Source organism: Aulonocara stuartgranti (genome assembly GCF_965226115.1).
Source record: "Aulonocara stuartgranti genome assembly, chromosome: 17".
Classification (NCBI taxonomy): domain Eukaryota; kingdom Metazoa; phylum Chordata; class Actinopteri; order Cichliformes; family Cichlidae; genus Aulonocara; species Aulonocara stuartgranti.
Genome location: NC_138953.1, coordinates 25540226 through 25553153, shown reverse-complemented (window position 1 = coordinate 25553153; position 12928 = coordinate 25540226).

Genomic DNA, 12928 nt, shown 5'->3' with positions numbered 1-12928 from the left:
ATAGAAATATGTTTGTGTCATGTATGCCATTTGCCAGATTCCATTTAAAGAGGGAAGTCAGAAATCTCAAGCTCCCAGTCGCAGTTTTTATCTGGATCTCCCTTTCAGATTGACTTTGCAATCCAAGATGGGAGTGGCAAGTGGAAACAATAAGTAAAAATGTAGACCCGCTGTTGTGTATTAGTGTCTCCATGAAGAAGCCATACACAGAGCATCAACCAGAATCTGTCCAAACATGCACCCATGTTTTTCATTTCACTGCAGATATTGGCAAAGACAGCTCTAACTTGATCCTTAGGATCACCCGTTTTTCTGCCTGCTGCAACTTGAATGTACTAAACTTGGGGGTGACGTCGCCAACTCCAGCCTCTGACTTTGGAGATAAAAGGAATTTAAAATTTGACAAATTTAGTAAAATGAAAAGCTTTTAAACCAAAACCAGGATTGGACTATATGCTGTAAAGTGAAAGAAAATCATATTGTATACACAGTTCAAAATATGAATACATGTGAAGACTTTTAAGCAGATGTCGTAAAGGTAGCACACATCTTTAAAACAACAAATTTATTAATGCAGGTCTCTTTATTTATTTATTTATTTGTTGTTTGGATAGGCTGATAAATGCCTGCCACATAGAGCAGAACAACAATGCACCGCAAAAAAAACACGACCCAAGTAATCTGTGAACTGGCCACTGAAGGAAGGTTGAAGTCTTGTTGGGGATATAGACACATGAGGGCCCTCTTACAGCATTCATCTCGATGGCAGTAGACACAGGATATCACGGTGATTGATGACTATTGCAGGATATCTCACCCTCCCTCTCTCTGCAGTCCAACCCAGCAGAAGAAAACCGTCTCAGCTGAAGGTGTCTGCGCTGCTGGCACTCATGACTTGCTTTATATATCCAGGTAAATCACACAGGCCTGAACTGCTGTAAACAGACAGAGAGAGAGAGAGATGCATACAGAAAGAGAGGGGGAGTCGAGAGTTCTGGCGCTCATGAATGGATCTCTAACAACAGGGATGTTCTTTCACTCTGAATTACACCCAACTAACTCTGAACACTGTGTTCGGAATCTCAACAGGTTCCACACCTCCTGACGAAAGGAGATTTAATTGCTAGAAAAGAAGCAAACCATCTGCTTTCACACGATTAAGGCAAAAATGACTAAATTATGGCTGACTCCAAAAATGAATCAGTCATTATCAATCAATTAATATTAATATGTGCCAGGCCTCAGCCAAGCTAATTCAAATCACTGAATGGACCTGTACACTGTGGGTTTTGTTTTGGTATCTTTGGGAATTTTTTCAATTTAAATATCAGACAAATAACATAGCTTTCTGGGAAGGTTTTTGCATAAAATCCATAAAGAAAGACATCTTGCACTTCAGTTTTAGTGTGTGAAATTTTAGTATTTTATTAGTGTGTTACTTAGGACTACTTAGGAATTCTGCTCTATATCCCTCTGAGAACGAGCCTATTCATTTTGTCCTCTGTAATGGACATTTGTTTTTGCTCTATATTTTGTGGGTTATTTGAGCTACCCTACTACTCCTAATCAGTGTTGAGAAGGTTACTTTTAAAATGTATTCCACTACAGATTACAGAATACACAGTGTTGGGGAGTAACGGAATACATGTACCGCCGTTACGTATTTAAAATACAAAATATGAGTAACTGTATTCCGTTACAGTTACCGTTTAAAAAGGTGGTATTTAGAATACAGTTACTTTGTTGAAATAAATGGATTACACGGTGGTATTTTCCTGTTTCATATTGTGGCGGGTCAGGACTGTTTGGGTTTTGTTTGACAGCTATGTTCTGTTGTTCCAGGCGGCAGCGTTACGGTTGCCATGGTGACACACTTTCTCTGTGACTGTGTGTTTCCTGGGTGAGAGAGCGCTTTTTTGTTGTTGTTGTTGTTGTGCTAAGCTAATAGGCCTAAAGAATGTAGCCTTATGGCAGTGTAGTCCGTGCTGCAGGGAGAATGGACTGCCATACAGTGTTGCCAACTTAGCGACTTTGTCGCTATATTTAGCGAGTTTTCAGACCCCTTAGCGACTTTTTTTCTAAAAAAAGTCTCTAAAAAAAGATGTGAAAGCGCGTATTGCTTTTACTCTCAACAAGCAGCGGGTGCTGTAACGCAGTCAGTTCTTCTTTTACTATTTTACTCTTATGCTGTTTTGTGGATCACAAGGTTTAAAACTACAACACACACACAAAGTAACTCCACCAGAGTGCCTATTTCGGGTTACTTTTGCCGGTCCAAGACCGGGTAAAGGAGCAAGGATGGAATTGTGACATTAAAAAAAAACAATAATTGCTAAAAGAAATTTAATTTGTAGTTCTAAATAAACTCTAAATGCATTTAGGACGTTTTTTACTCACTTTATGTCTCTTCCACGATGTTATATTTCTCTCTCCAACAACATAGGTTACAATTAGATTAGCATGACCAATTATGCAAATTAGGCGATGACGTCATTTAGCGACTAATAGCAACTTTTAGGACAGCCAATAGCGATTTTCCTTACTGAGGAGTTGGCAACACTGCTGCCATACCCGTTATGTGTCTGTGAGCGCGAGGAGGGAGAAAAATGTGAGTGGAAAAGTACGAGCTGTCACCGAGCAGAAACAATAATAACTACTGCAGCCAAGAAGAGTGCCTGACGAGCCCAGTTGTAAGTAAGCTATTAAGACTCGACTGTACACTGTGTTCGTGTTTTCCTCCGAAAACAATAAGTTCCGTTGGAGCAGCCTTTCAACGCCTCTCTCTGTCTCTATTTTTCGGCTACGAGCCCGACACGGAACCCACGTATTAGCCAGAGGTCCCTTTACTATGGTTTGGAGCCGCGGACCTTCAGTAATAGTAATAAATCACACAGCAACAGAACATTCATGCAGTTGTAAAAAGCATGATAATATATTAAGTAATCCAAAGTATTCAGAATACGTTACTCTCATTGAGTAACGTAACGGAATACATTACGAAATACATTTTGGGGCATGTATTCTGTAATCTGTAGTGGAATACATTTTAAAAGTAACCTTCCCAACACTGAGAATACATGTGGTTATTATTGTTTCTCCTTGGTGACAGCTCGTACTTTTCCACTCACATTTTTCTCCCTCCTCGCGCTCACAGACACATAACGGGTATGGCGGTCCATTCTCCCTGCAGCACGGACTACACTGCCATAAGGCTACATTCTTTAGGCCTATTAGCTTAGCACAACAACAACAACAACAAAAAAGTGCTCTCTCACCCAGGAAACACACAGTCGCAGAGAGTGCGTGTCACCATGGCAACCGTAACGCACCCAAACAGTCCTGACCCGCCGCAATATGAAACAGGAAAATACCGCCGTGTAATCCATTTATTTCAACAAAGTAACTGTATTCTAAATACCACCCTTTTAAACGGTAACTGTAACGGAATACAGTTACTCATATTTTGTATTTTAAATACGTAACGGCGGTGCATGTATTCCGTTACTCCCCAACACTGCTCCTGTTGTACTAAATAGAGGACATCCTGGGCTTTCGATTAATATCTCATGTGCCTGGGTGGCCTCTCCATAGGGGCAGGAAATCACAAAAAAAGTTTCAATGGGAAGACTGTTTTTTCCTCAGTTTTATTGATGCACCCTGCTAAGTAGACATTGGATCATAACTTAGCAGTCTCCAAGAAAACAACATGGCGATGCTATAAAGATAAAGTCAGAGATTTTATATCTTTATCTTACCTAGTGGCTTGTTGCTCCACATGAATGAGCTTTTACATCAGTGGCCCACTTTTATTAACCTAGCATATATTTGGCTTTTTTGACTTGGAAAGACTGACTTTTAAAAATGTTAACTACTTTAAACACGACAAATAGCACAGTGCTGGTCTAATCTAAGGATCATAATAGTAGAGAGAGCAGCCAAACCCATATGGAAAAGAAATAGTAAAAACTTATATGTGATTACTCATGAAAGTGGCCACTTTCATGAGTAAATCATACAACAACAACAACAATCTTTATTTATAGAGCACATTTAAAAGCCTTGGGCATACCAAAGTGCTTTACATAAAACAATAAAAAATAAAACAGTTCACACATTAACATCAAATACATAAGAGTAACGGATTATGTTCACAGATAAAAGCCACCAATAAGAGTAAACTGCAGCACATAGGTTATAGCAAGGTAAGACTGTACCACCATGATAAAAGACACCAATAATGGAAAGATAGCAGAGAATTTAATACAATACAATACAATAGGTCAATAGGTCACTGCAAGCAAGCCAGCATTTAACTGGTAGAAAAGGCAAGTTTAAAAAGATATGTTTTTAGCCGTGATTTAAAAGAATGAATAGAATCAGACGCCCGGATGCCAATCGGGAGATTGTTCCACAGCTCCGGTGCAACTAGAGCAAACGATCGATCACCTCTAGATTTCAGTCGAGATCTGGGCTGAACCAACAGTAACTGTGAGGATGACCTTAAAGCCCTAGCAGGAGCATATGGGTTTAAAAGTTCCTTAAGATAGCTTGGTGCAGTGTTATTGGTAATTTTAAAAGTAAACAACAAAATTTTAAATTGAATACGATATTTGACAGGCAACCAGTGCAGATCAGCAAGGACAGGAGTAATGTGGGCAAACTTCTTGGTTTTAGTTAGAATGCGTGCTGCAGCATTCTGAACTGTCTGTAATCTATGTAAAAGGGAAGAGTGGAGACCACAATAAAGTGAATTGCAGTAATCAAGCCTTGACGTTACAAAGGCGTGGATGAGCTTTTCTAGGTCTTTATACGGGATATAGTGCCTGGTCTTAGAAATAAGGCGAAGCTGGTAAAAACTGGATCTGACAACAGCAGACACTTGTTTATCAAGTTTAAATGAGCTGTCAAATAAGACACCCAGATTCCTAACAGTGTCAGAGAAAGAACTAGTGAGAAAACCAAAGGCATCCCGAAGTTTGGCACGAAGGGCATTACTACCAAAAATCATAATTTCGGTTTTCTTATCATTAAGGATAAGAGTATTTGCCAAAAGCCATTTCTTGACCTCACACATGCATTCTCGAAAGCTATTCAAAGACAGAGCAAGATCATCGTTTAACTCAAAATAGATCTGGATATCATCCGCATAATAGTGAAAAGCAATGTGGTATTTCTCAAAGATAGCACTTAAGGGAAGCATGTACAATGAGAAAAGGGTAGGGCCTAACACAGATCCCTGGGGGACACCACAGCAAACAGGTACAGCCGAAGAAGAGGATGTGGCCGAAATCATATAAGGCTTACATGATTTACTCATGAAAGTGGCCACTTTCTCATTACTTTCATACATTGTTTTAGTAAGTATCCAAAACATACATGTTTCATTATATAATTTTTCAAGGGATCTTATATCTGTTTTCACTCTTATATGCTTTTCATACAAGTTTCACACAAGACAGATACAAATTTTATAAGATTTATATATATATTTTCCATATGGGAACGTTTGACTGCTTGGTAAAAATTGGTCTCCATTTGCAGAAAATTGGTGCAGGATTTGACCAACCAACTTCCATCCCCAAAGTTTGTCTCGTGACCCTTTCTCTCGGGCTTTGTATTCCTCTCAGTTCGCACAAGCCCACATATTGCTGGACAGCTTGCGGAGAATTCCATCTGATAGGGCCGAACAGCAGGGATACAGCTGTGATGAGAGTCTGATGGGTGATTGACTGTGGCACTTTATTACCTAAAGGGGCGTGTTTCCCTCATCTGGACGTACTCAATCAATGTAAATCTGTCCTGCCAGGGAATTTATGTCCAACATGATGAAGTGCTTTGCTTTACTGTGCCGCATTAATTTGACGGGGCTATGATGCAGTCACAGAGATAATTTTCCCTCACTGCCGGGAGTGAGACAAAAGTCGTTCAAACACACTAATTTATCCAGTCTTCCAAAAGCTATTTTTAATGTTTAATTCTAATGTTACAGTGTTGATTTTCTTTCTCCCCCATAATATTTGTTGAGTTAATCTTCAGCTTGAAGTCAGTTCATCAGTCCCACCACAGTGTTGTGCCAGTGCACTCTGTTGCAGAAAAAGCTAGTTGACCAAATGCTTTAGCTGAAAACCAGTTGCTAGGAGACAGCTCCTCCCTGCCCAGTGGATGTCTGGGATGCCCATTGTAAAAGTGTGTGTATTTTTGTGTCTCCATCCAGGCATCACTCGCTTTGTGGGGACCTAAATTTGTTCAAGTCACATTATGGAGACCTGTCTTCCTTATAGGGACCAAAAGCCTGCATAACATACATGATTACATTTTGCATAGACATATTTTGAGATCAGGGTAGGGTTGAGTTCCACATCATGCAGTCTCTGGCTCTAGACTCAGAGACTAGCTGCAATGTGGCAACCATGTCAATAAAATTCAGCTATCTGTGGCAATAGATGAGTGAAATAACAGTTGGAGAATAGAGCTGTTTGGGTACATAAACTTATTTCTACTTGTAAACAAGCGATTAGGGGGAACACCAATGGGAGTGAAGAAAACTGTTGACTACTATAAAGCAAACCGCTGTTGCTAGTGACACATGCCTTTTTCACACCTTTGCTCGTGTGATGAGACATATGATTAATAGTGGGTCTGTTGGCCTTCTTAAGTGACAACCCCCTCTTGGCTTTAAATACCTGGGACTCTCCACTACGTATTTGGTTATAGAACCGAAGAAGCCTCTTGGATGGGAGGTCAATTGTGAGATTTTATACATCAGAACATAATCTTAGTAGGCCTTGAAATTAATTCGATACATCCACAGATGAACCTCAAAACATGACATATTACACTGTGTCATTATATATCAAGGTCTATCAAGCTATCTATCAAACTATAAATGTCTAGGTCAAAGTCCCTCTGTAACATCCACCCAAGCATGCTCCCTTAGAGATTTTGCAGCTTAACAGTGTCACACTGCTTTATTTGATTGTTTTTGAGACATTATTCACCTTGGAAGTTTATTCCTGACCTATTTTGGAAGCAGTTACACAAAATAACCTAACCTTTTAGATGTTTCATTCTCAGTTTAAAGCCATGAAAATGCAGTGAACTTCTGAGCTTACTGTTTAGTTAAGGCTAGGTACCTTTGTGCAGCACCTGGATCACCTAAACAAATAAAGTTGTTTGTCTATCACTTGGGTAAGTCTTTGTTTTGTTTTTTTATGAAAGTGACTGACTATCTCAGAATCTTATAACATATTATTATTGAAATACTAATAGTGTAATGAATAATTTTTAGGTGATCATACAAACATTTGATTCTCTAAATTTGTTCTGCGTTAGTGTTTGTTTGTGTGTGTGAGCTTCTGTTGCCATGCGGTGTTGTGAAGTAGCTGTTTACTAGACAAATGGCGTCTAAGTGCAGTAAAAGCTTTTATGCAGTTTGCTTGGTCTGAAGTCAACTTGCTCAAAGAGTGCATTGTAGGCGAAGATGAATGAGTGCATGTGGGACGTTGCTGTCGTCATGTATGTGACCTCTTCATGCTGTAACCTTACAAAGAATCCAGAAGCTGTTTACCAACAGCATCTTTCCTCTGTGGTTTACAGGTAACTTAAAGCTATTTAATGTGTGGGATCAGAAAATGTTTTTCTTTGCTTCCTTAAAATTCATAGCTACAATTTTTTTCATGACCAACAACCTGTTAGAGTGAAACAAACAAGCAAACCAATGATCTATGATCGCGATGTGCCGTATAGACCACGTTTATTAACACTATATTCCCACTGCAGCCCCGCATCTTGATTACATTGACGGGCGACTGAAGTTGAATTATCTCTTATTTGGATGACACACTGCGGGGATTGTTTATGACATATGTTGGTGAGGTAGAGGACTCAGCTCATAAAATCCACTGAGGACCATTATTAAACACAAGCTTCGTAACAGATATTAAATCAAGGTCTCTATGGTGAAGCCCTCAGCGGCAAAACACCCAGTACACTCAGTTTTCCACCTCACATTTAGTAACACTCAGAAATACTATCAGTTAATCAGCAGTAGGACCAAATTCAGACGTTAAGTTGGCTGGCTTTGTACTCATGATATCCCCATAAGCCGTTAAACGTACATGGATCAAATATGATGACTAACCTAAGAGGGAACAATGACTTGTTACTGGATCAGCACAAGCTGCTGCCCTTGTACCTTTGGCACAAGGAATACCCTTGTAGCTTGCGTATTATAAAGACCAGTCTTAAACCTGTAGCAACAATTTAGTACTTCAATGTAACAGTACAAACATTGACATTTTAAAGAGGTCCAGAAGTGAATATTGGGGTACCCATTACTATTTTTTATTACTACCCATTCATAGAAACGAGCTCACATTTGTATAGAGCTTTCTTACTGACCACTCAAAGCTTTATCTGCCTCACATCCACAGCAAACTACAAAATTTACTGCAACATTCATAGATTACTCTAGGGGAGGAAACAGGAAGGCCTGGAGAAGGAAACCTACCAGGCACTGTGAGAATAAAGGGCTCGAAAAGATAACCTCGACTTTATTGCTGTGAGGTGACTGTAATAACCTCTGCACCATCGTGCTGCTGCTACAAAACACAAATATGAAATGAAACTTGTCAGGATTGGATTATATGATATTTATTTAAATTCAATCTCAAAATCTAGAAGTAAAATTAATATTCTGTTTTTTCTGACATTTGAGTAACTCCCTGCCTTGTGATGTAAATAACAAGGCAGGGATAAAAGGTAAAATGCAATAATAATCACTAAGATTGCTTTTTCACTGATCTCTAATTCTGAGACTAAAGAAGCCCTCTTTACAGAAACACAAACCTGATCAGAATAGTAGTGAGTCATGTTTTGGCTGGGCATATATTGTGTTATTTCCCATAAAGAAAATGTGTAACATTTTAAGTGTGAATGAAGTGTAAATTTACCATGTGTGAGAACATTATTGGTATTCAATCGGAGTGCTTTCGTATAGAAAGGAAGGGTGGAGATATGTATAGTCACTTCTTTGTCTGATGAGTCCAGATTTCTGCTGCAACAGTCAGATGGTAGGGTCAAAATTTAGTGTAAACAACACGAAAGCATGGATCCATCCTGACTTGTATGAATGGTTCAGATTGTTTCTTGTTAGTGGTGTAATAGTGTGGAGGATATTTGTGGAGGACTTGCACATGCTGGGATCACTGGTGCTAGTACTAGTGAGCATCATTTAAACCTGGCAGCTTAGAGCATTGTTGCTGAGGATGTCTGTGCCTTTATGTCAACAGCGTTCCAATCTTCTGATGGCTGCTTCCGGCAGGATAATGCATGTCAATATTAATCAAAACATGTGATGAATGCTTCCAGTACCTTGTAGAAACTGTGCCAATTATATTTAAAGCAGTTTGGAAGACAAAATTGGGTTTCTGGTGAGTGTATGTGGTGTCACCACCAATGTTCCCTCTAATAGTGATAAGATTTCTGGCTCTTTTTAGAGAACCGGCTCTTTCGGCTCGGCTCACTAAAAAGAGCTCTTTTGGCTCCCAACTGGCTCTTTAGGTTGTTTTGTTGCTTTAATTAATTAATTATGAACAACAATATAAAATTATGCACAAAAGGAATTAGTGATGTAAAAAACATGGTTTTCTTTATGTATGTTTGTAGTTATGTGGGCCCCTAGAGACGAAACACATACAAACTCCAAAACACATTTCTAGCGTTAACTGAACTTCCAAAACAGAGCTACCTAGATCACTTAAATTACACAATCGAATGCATATGTCTATTGTTTTTGTATTAATACACAAAGACTCATATATAGATATACACACACACACACACATATATATATATATATATATATATATATATATATATATACATATATATATATATATAAAAACACCCAGCACGCCCCTGCGGGCGGTTTATCCTTCAAGCTCGGGTCCTCTACCAGAGGCCTGGGAGCTTGAGGGTCCTGCGCAGTATCTTAGCTGTTCCCAGGACTGCGCTCTTCTGGACAGAGATCTCCGATGTTGTTCCCGGGATCTGCTGGAGCCACTCGCCTAGCTTGGGAGTCACCGCACCTAGTGCTCCGATTACCACGGGGACCACCGTTACCTTCACCCTCCACATCCTCTCGAGCTCTTCTCTGAGCCCTTGGTATTTCTCCAGCTTCTCGTGTTCCTTCTTCCTGATATTGCTGTCATTCGGAACCGCTACATCGATCACTACGGCCGTCTTCTTCTGTTTATCTACCACCACTATGTCCGGTTGGTTAGCCACCACCATTTTGTCCGTCTGTATCTGGAAGTCCCACAGGATCTTAGCTCGGTCATTCTCCACCACCCTTGGGGGCATCTCCCATTTTGACCTCGGGACTTCCAGGTTATACTCGGCACAGATGTTCCTGTACACTATGCCGGCCACTTGGTTATGGCGTTCCATGTATGCCTTGCCTGCTAGCATCTTGCACCCTGCTGTTATGTGCTGGATTGTCTCTGGGGCATCTTTACACAGCCTGCACCTGGGGTCTTGCCTGGTGTGATAGACCCCAGCCTCTATGGATCTTGTGCTCAGAGCTTGTTCTTGTGCTGCCATGATTAGTGCCTCTGTGCTGTCTTTCAGTCCAGCTTTGTCCAGCCACTGGTAGGATTTCTGGATATCAGCCACCCCCTCTATCTGCCGGTGGTACATACCGTGCAGGGGCCTGTCCTTCCATGATGGTTCCTCGTCTCCCTCCTCTTTCTTGGGTTTCTGCTGCCTGAGGTATTCACTGAGCACTCGGTCAGTTGGGGCCATCTTCCCAATGTATTCTTGGATGTTCGTTGTCTCATCCTGGACTGTGGTGCTGACACTCACCAGTCCCCGGCCCCCTTCCTTCCGCTTAGCGTACAGCCTCAGGGTGCTGGACTTGGGGTGAAACCCTCCATGCATGGTAAGGAGCTTTCTTGTCTTTATGTCAGTGGCTTCTATCTCCTCCTTTGGCCAGCCTATTACCCCAGCAGGGTACCTGATCACGGGCAGGGCATAGGTGTTGATGGCCCGGATCTTGTTCTTACCATTCAGCTGACTCCTCAGGACTTGCCTGACCCTCTGCAGGTACTTGGTGGTTGCAGCTTTTCTAGCGGCCTCTTCATGGTTCCCATTCGCCTGCGGGATCCCCAGGTACTTGTAACTGTCCTCTATGTCTGCAATGTTGCCTTCTGGTAGTTCAATCCCCTCAGTTCTGACTACCTTCCCTCTCTTTGTTACCATCCGACTACACTTCTCCAGTCCGAACGACATTCCAATGTCATTGCTGTATAGCCTGGTAGTGTGGATCAGTGAATCGATGTCTCGTTCACTCTTGGCATACAGCTTGATGTCATCCATGTACAGGAGGTGGCTGACAACTGCTCCGTTCCGTAGTCGGTATCCGTAGCCAGTCTTGTTAATGATCTCACTGAGGGGGTTCAGGCCTATGCAGAACAGCAGTGGGGACAGAGCATCTCCTTGGTAGATCCCGCACTTGATGGTGACTTGTGCTATGGGCTTGGAGTTGGCCTCTAGTGTTGTACGCCACATCCCCATTGAGTTCTTGATGAAGGCTCTTAGGGTCCCATTGATCTTGTACAATTCTAGGCATTCCAGTATCCAGCTGTGGGGCATTGAGTCATAGGCCTTCTTGTAATCAATCCAGGCAGTGCACAGGTTGGTCAGTCTGGTCTTGCAGTCTCGGCTGACTGTTCTGTCTACCAGTAGCTGGTGTTTTGCGCCTCTGGTATTCTTGCCAATTCCTTTCTGTGTCCCGCTCATGTATTGACCCATGTGCCTGTTCATCTTAGCCGATATGATGCCTGACAGGAGCTTCCATGTAGTACTGAGGCAGGTTATTGGTCGGTAGTTGGAGGGGACCGGTCCCTTCTTGGGGTCCTTGGGGATCAGGACCGTCCGACCTTCGCTTAGCCATTCCGGGTGTCTCTCGTTAACTAGCAGCTGGTTCATTTGTGCTGCTAGACGCTCGTGGAGTGCAGTCAGCTTCTTTAGCCAGTAGGCGTGAACCATGTCGGGCCCTGGTGCTGTCCAACTCTTCATACTGGAGACCCTTTCTTGGATATCTGCCACTGTGATGGTTACTGGATCCTGTTCGGGGAGGTTGCTGTGGTCTGCCCTCAGATCCACTAGCCACTGAGCATTGCCGTTATGGGTTGCGTCCTTCTCCCATATGCTCTTCCAGTATTGCTCGGTCTCCAGCCTTGGTGGTGCTGTTCTCTTGTTGTTCCCTTGCCACTGAGAGTACACCTTTGCTGGTTCTGTGGAGAACAGCTGGTTTATTCTCCTGCCTTCTATCTCTCTGGTGTACCTTCTCAAGCGGCTGGCCAAGGCTGTGAGTCTTTGCTTGGCAGTTTCTAAGGCCTCAGGTATGGACAGCTTGCTGTATTTCTGTATATATATATATATATATATATATGTGTATATATATGTGTATATATATATATATATGTATATATATATATGTGTGTGTGTGTATATCTATATATATATATATATATATATATATATATATATATACATATATATATATATATTAGTGGTGCAACGATACACAAAATTCACGGTTCGGTTCGGTTCGATACTTTGGTGTCACGGTTCGATGTTTTTTCGATACAAAAAAATGTTCATGCATTTTTAATTTGTCATTTATTAAAATTATAAATATATATTTTAACTCAAAAGTACAGTTTTTAAATTTAACCCTAACCCTTGTGCGTGTTTTTTATTTTGACAGCGAATGCGCACCTGCGGACCACTTATGTGCAGCCCTGGTTATTTAGCTCATCATATTGCAGCCACAGAAATTATTTTGTCCATGAAACCATAAAGCTGCACTTTCTTTTTGCCTTATAGTCTGATTTGTCATAACTTCTCCGTTTTGTGGTAAGCT